The 5,836-nt window shown below is 46.0% G+C and overlaps 1 long non-coding RNA gene across 1 annotated transcript; it reads left to right on the forward strand.

The window, feature by feature from the left end:
• The first annotated feature begins 1,026 nt into the window (after positions 1–1,026).
• LOC118472078 (uncharacterized) lies at positions 1,027–3,219 on the forward strand. Its single transcript, XR_004849620.1, has 2 exons — positions 1,027–2,558; positions 2,908–3,219. It is a non-coding gene; the product is annotated as an uncharacterized lncRNA (long non-coding RNA).
• The last annotated feature ends 2,617 nt before the right edge of the window (positions 3,220–5,836 follow it).

Raw genomic sequence — 5,836 nt, forward strand, 5'->3', positions numbered from 1 at the left:
TGCGGACACATGATCTTCAGGAAGGATATTTTTCTTCAGGTAGTCCCGAATCTCGGAGATCCATGCATCGGGACCACTCTGAGATATTGGCTGTGGCGCTAAGGGGCTGGCAAGACCTCCTGAAGCACACACAATCTTTGGTGGGTTGACTGGGTTTTGTATATGGTCTGCCACCGGGACCGCTAGCTTCGAGGTGCTAGTCTCGCCCCCTTCATCCAGTTCGGCAGGCTGGGCGGTGGATGTAACACCCCAGGTGTTTATATTCCGCTCGACAACGAGTATGAATTTAAGCACGTAATATCAGTGGGTAAACGGACGCTAAATTTTAATCATCTTCGCCTATCGCGATTTTAATATCGCGTCGGTTTCGTCTGTCGCGAGTGTGACATCGTTTTTATTTTCATCTATCCGGACTCGTCCTAAATTTTCGTGATGTTCGGAACCTAGTTGTTCCGAAAATCGATGCGTCCGGTGATTATTTAAAATTCATCGCTCGTGCGTATACGAGTTCGGAAGCTCGACTCACTCTGTGATTTTGTCCGAAACAAGATTTATTAGAACTCGACGACTAAAATGTTCAAGGCAAAATAATCCGAATCGCACACCGTCTGAGAAAAATCATGTGCGAGATTAATAATCAGAAGTATTTGGTAATAAATCGATTAAAACAGATAAAGGTAATTAGAGCTGAACTCGAATAATTTCTAATCGGTTTAACTTCAACGAAATCAGTCGTAAATTAAAATACCAAAGCCGAAATCCGTGTAGTTCGGTCCGTGTGTTCTCGTCTCGATCTAAATCTCCAGATATAAATCACGGGAGAAAACTCAACTGATTCCGAAAAATTTACCAAATCACATCCTATCAAATTGTTGTTATCAATCCTAATTATTCGATCCATTTTTCGCTAAAATCTGGAGTTAGAAATATCTGCGAATTTCTAAAAACAAAAAAGATAAAAGAAAATCAAAAAAAGGAAAAATATCCCGCCTGGCCTTATCCCGCCGCCCCCTGTTCAGATTTTTCACGCCGCTTCTTCTTTATCTTCTCCCTAGCCGCCTTCATCTTGTTCGTGGCTCCAGTGCCCACACGGTCACGGAGCACCAGTTCTGGTGCTGCGGAAGCAGCCATCCGCGCCCAGGCTCGCCCTCGCTCCATCTCTTCCCTGACGCGCGTCCTCCCTGCGTCGCGCCTCGTGCTCCGTGCGCGTGCTCATCTCCCTCCACGCCGCGCGCCCCTGGAGTCTCCTCGCCGTGCGTCGCTGCTCCATGGCTGGCTCCCTGAGCTCGGCCCCTGGCTTCTATGCTACGCGCGCGCGGTTTCCTCTCTCCTCCCTTCATTTCTCTTCAGCCGTCGCGCCCTAGTTCTCTGCTCGGCCATGGAGGTCGCGGTTCCCTGATCTCCTGCTCGCCTGGCCACGCCGAGCTCCATCCAGGGCCGGAGTCTCTTTGCTCGGATTTCGTCGGGCCCGCGAGCTCCCCTACGCGCTCGTACTCCAGCTCGGTTTTCCTTCACCGCGGCTCTCCCTGACCCAGCTTCTCTCTCCCCATGGCCACGGCACCCCTGCTCCCTGGTACAGCGCGCAGCTTGCCTGCTCGGCTGTAGCCACCGCGCGTTCCCCTGCCCTCGGCTTCCTGCATCGCGTGGTCGCACCCCTCCCTTGCTTCTCCAGCTCGACCGTTCCTCCTCTCTTTTCCTGCTAATCGCGCGCCATGGTGTTCTCTGTGCGCGCCCCAAGCTCCCAGCTTCCCCGACGTTTCCCCCTGTGTCGCGCCTGCTGCCGGCGTTTTTCCCTGACGCGCGCTCCGCCTTGCCATCTCCCTGCACGCCGTGGTATCCCGGCTCTTCCTAGCTCGGACCGCGCTCAGTCCCCAGCTCGCCGCGTCCGGTCGAGCTCTCTGCGCACACGTCGCGCGCAGCCGTGTCCCTATGCTCGCCGTGGCCGGTCCCCTGCGTCGCGCCCGGGATTTTGTCGCGCATCCCTGCGCCCCACTGTTCCGTGACACTCGTGCTGGCTCACTTCATCACCGATTTCTAAAGAACCAGCTTCGTCTGTTTGTCGGTCTCATTCTAATTTGATTTGGAATTATTGCGCCTCAGCCTTGATCTGTCAAGGCTGTCACGGCCGCCGCCAAATCGTTAGAGTCGTTCAACTCGCCGATCACATCTTGGTCGGTCGTCGATTTCTTATTCGCCATGGTACAACACCGCTGTTAGATCCTGTCTCCAACCTGTCATGGCGCTTGCCGGACTTCGCCGGTGAAGTTCGTCGTGGTCATCTGGTCCCAGCCCGACCCATCCGTACGCTCGCTCCTCATCCATCGGGTTTCGGCGTGTTCGCGTTTACCGTCGAGTCATCGAACCCATCATCCCCTGCTCGACCCCCACCTTACCAGCTCGCTCCAGACTTCAATCGAAGGTCGTCGTCGTTCCGCGCGTCATCAAGAAATCCCAAACGTCGGGTGAAGACGAAGCCAGCAGCGTGGTGTTCACCAAGTGCGCGACAAAAAGCTCGAACAAGTCGTCGATTTCGTGGTTTCAAATCGGATGTCATAAGGGTAAGTTTATTCGTATTCCAGTCAACTAGGTCTATAAAATAGATTAAATAGAATTTTTGGTCACAATAAATATTATTAATTTAGCATGCGTATATTGTGATGATCGATTTAGATAAATCGGTAAATCAAGTAATTAAGATACACAGTTTAAAGAGCTAATAAAAAGCTAGGAATAAAAATAGATTTTCTAGTGTTATTATGTCAGTTTGGTTAATGGATGAAGTCGATACCCTACTTAATTAGTTATCTTATTCTAGATTGGGTGTTTAATTCGCTGTCGTATAAGTATTATTTAGGTTTGCGATATTCCTCCTTATATGCATACATGTGCATTATGCATATCATTCAGGTACCTTAATTAATCATGTGATGCGGAAGACGACCCAAGTCGATCCCAAGCGTGGGCTAATCCGCATGGTGATGTTGATGGATGAACCTGAAGATAGGATGATCTAATCAAGTGCTAGGACAAGGATGATCGCCAAGTGGACGTCACCTAACAACACTGACCTAGTGTTATTCAGGCAAGCCCCGGTGCATTTGTCACCTCCTTGTGTTTTAAAATCTTTATCACCTTGTTTGATGCATTAGGTGATAGGAGTTGTATGCTAAACGATTGATGCATTTTCTTCCTTGAAAAATTGATTACCCTTCCTTGATACCCTTTTTGAAAAGGATTTTTGATGCTTAGCCTTGCTCTAGAAAAACAAAATGTTTTGTTTTTAAAACAAAAGTGATGCTTTAGTGGGTGGGAATGTTTTCAAAAAAAATTGTGATGGTGAATCCATCAGGGCCTTGATGGGTTCAACATCGGAAAAGATGTACCTCTGCTAGGTACCAAACTTTGGGTTTTAAATGATAAAGCTGATACCGGGTGGTTGACTTGCACGAGAAAGGAGTCTCGGTGTAGTGTCTCCGTCTGAGTCGATTAAGGACCGTGTTGATGTAGGCTTGATGATCGAGGACCCTTTAACTGGTCACATGCCTCATCATGGGTAAGCTTTGCCTCGGCAAGACTAATACCAGAATAAGATAACACGCAATGGTCGTGGAGAGATGGCGAGAGTAGTGTGTACCCTCCATGGCAAGAGGTTGGACGGTGGTGTATCTGTGCTCTCGGTTAGCGTGAACCTGATCTGGTCTTAAGAACCCCGATGGCGAGTTGACATATGCAAGGGTTAAGTGCTACATATGTCGTGTGATCGGATATCCCCAGCTGGGTATTAATCGATTCGGATCGCCGTAACTTCGCGGACATGAAGACTTGGTCACTGACTTACACATAGAAATCCAGTGAACTGATGGGATGATAAAAGACGGCTAGTGCAGGTCAACTGATTAAACTAGGGTAGAAAGAACTCTAGATGCAGGTAATTTTACTTAACCTGACAAGTAAAAATGGATTTTTAAGGATCCACTCATAGTAAGCATTCTGCAAAACAGAGTCTTTGATTCTTGATAAGCCATACCTTGAATCCCTCTAGCCAGCATATCCTTGAGAGTCTTTTCTTTAGTCGGGTAAGTCTTGCTGAGTAATTCCATACTTAGGGTTTTATTCCCTGTTGTTTTTCAGGTTATAGTTTTGTGCTGCTGATGATGGTGTTAAGTGCCGGTGGGCTCGGCCTTCTTATAAGTCTAAGTAACCCTTCTATACTTCTTATTGAGGATGATCCCTTGAGCTAGCATATATTTCAAACTTATACTTTTGCAATCACTCCGATAAAATAATGTAAAATTTTTGTAACTTGTAAAAATTGGTAATAAGATTTCAGCTGCAAAAATATTGGTATGTGTGATTTGTGTTACTTAATCTTGCGGTCCTGGTTGTAAGTGGTTTATCCGATGTCCTTGGGCAATTGGACGGATCCTGTTAAGTTATCTGGTGCACATGCATAGCCGTCTGAGGTCTTTGAGACAAGGACAGGTGCATGTGGGCCCAATAACTTGGGAGGTTCTACCACAGCTGGTATCGGAGCAGGATTAAGTATATACGGTCACATACGTATTTTCAAAACAAAAGTTTTTGTTTCGAAAAACCTATTTTCAACTAAACACATTGTTTGGCTTTGAAAAACAGATTTGAAAAACTATAATGCTAGCGACATCCTCTATTAAGCCCTAAGTTAAGGACTATCAGGTGGCTTAGTTTAAAACCACTAACCCACAACCAGGGGTATTGCATACATGCGTACTTTTATTTTTGAGGCCATTCAGTTTTGAATGGATCGACGCTCAGGTAAGGTGAGATGTGAGAGCATGACCGAACAACCGTCGGTCTAGGGGAGTGCTTAATTGTGGCGCTTGACTATATACATGTTCTACATATGTATATATGAAAGCTGCGATGTGGAGTAATTATTTTTCTGGGAATTCAGTACCCCATGGATGTGTATGGGTATACAGACATGGGAATACTGAGAAGTGTAATGTACTTGTAATGACGCACCTACGCTCAGGTAAGAAGGTGAGTTACCATAATGAGTTGCCCTATGGTTAAAGTGTGGCAACGGTGCCTATGTGTGGCTCGACGCTTAATGATGGGCTGGCCTCCATATAGCAATATATGGAGTATAAACTGTGATAAACTGTCATGTGTGAATTGCATCATTGGGAAATTGGGCTGTGATGGAATTTTCTGTAGGTACACTAACCTCGAAAACGTATGTGTAGCTGACGCCTAGCAAAATACCGAGAGAGAATGTATGCCACCGATATAGAACGTTATTGCCACATTATGTTGGCAAAATCAGTGAGGACGTGTAGGACGAGCATGCATCCTGATTGTTGCATCATGTTTGTCACCTATACATCCAAAATGCTTCTCTCATCTTTATTCCAGCAACCATTGATTGTAGTTAATGTGGTGAATTGCGGTATTATGAACGTCAGTGAAATAGTTATTCTCTGTTTCCTTAGGTAACCTGTTAGGGTGTTATATGTGTTTGCTCTTGAACTTGATGTGCCAATAGAGAGTTGGTGACTTGATTGCCTAAACCCAAAATTAGGCCATGTTCTTATTTAGTGAACCATGACTTAAGTTTGAATTTTCCGTTATCCCTCCATGACCAAACACATACAAATAAATGCCTAGATAATTTCTTTGTTGAACATAAAAGTGTACCCGAGCTTAAAACAAGAATCTCGAGTCATGTTTCCTTCTAAAACCATTCCCTTGTTTGATTTGTGCAAGCTGATGTCTCTATTCTAGTTTGCCTGTTCTTGAAGATCGCCGTGTTGTTTTACCAACCTAGTTTAGGAAAGCATGTCCGATCATTTTC

The sequence above is a fragment of the Zea mays genome, chromosome 5 (genome assembly GCF_902167145.1).
Source record: "Zea mays cultivar B73 chromosome 5, Zm-B73-REFERENCE-NAM-5.0, whole genome shotgun sequence".
NCBI lineage: Eukaryota > Viridiplantae > Streptophyta > Magnoliopsida > Poales > Poaceae > Zea > Zea mays.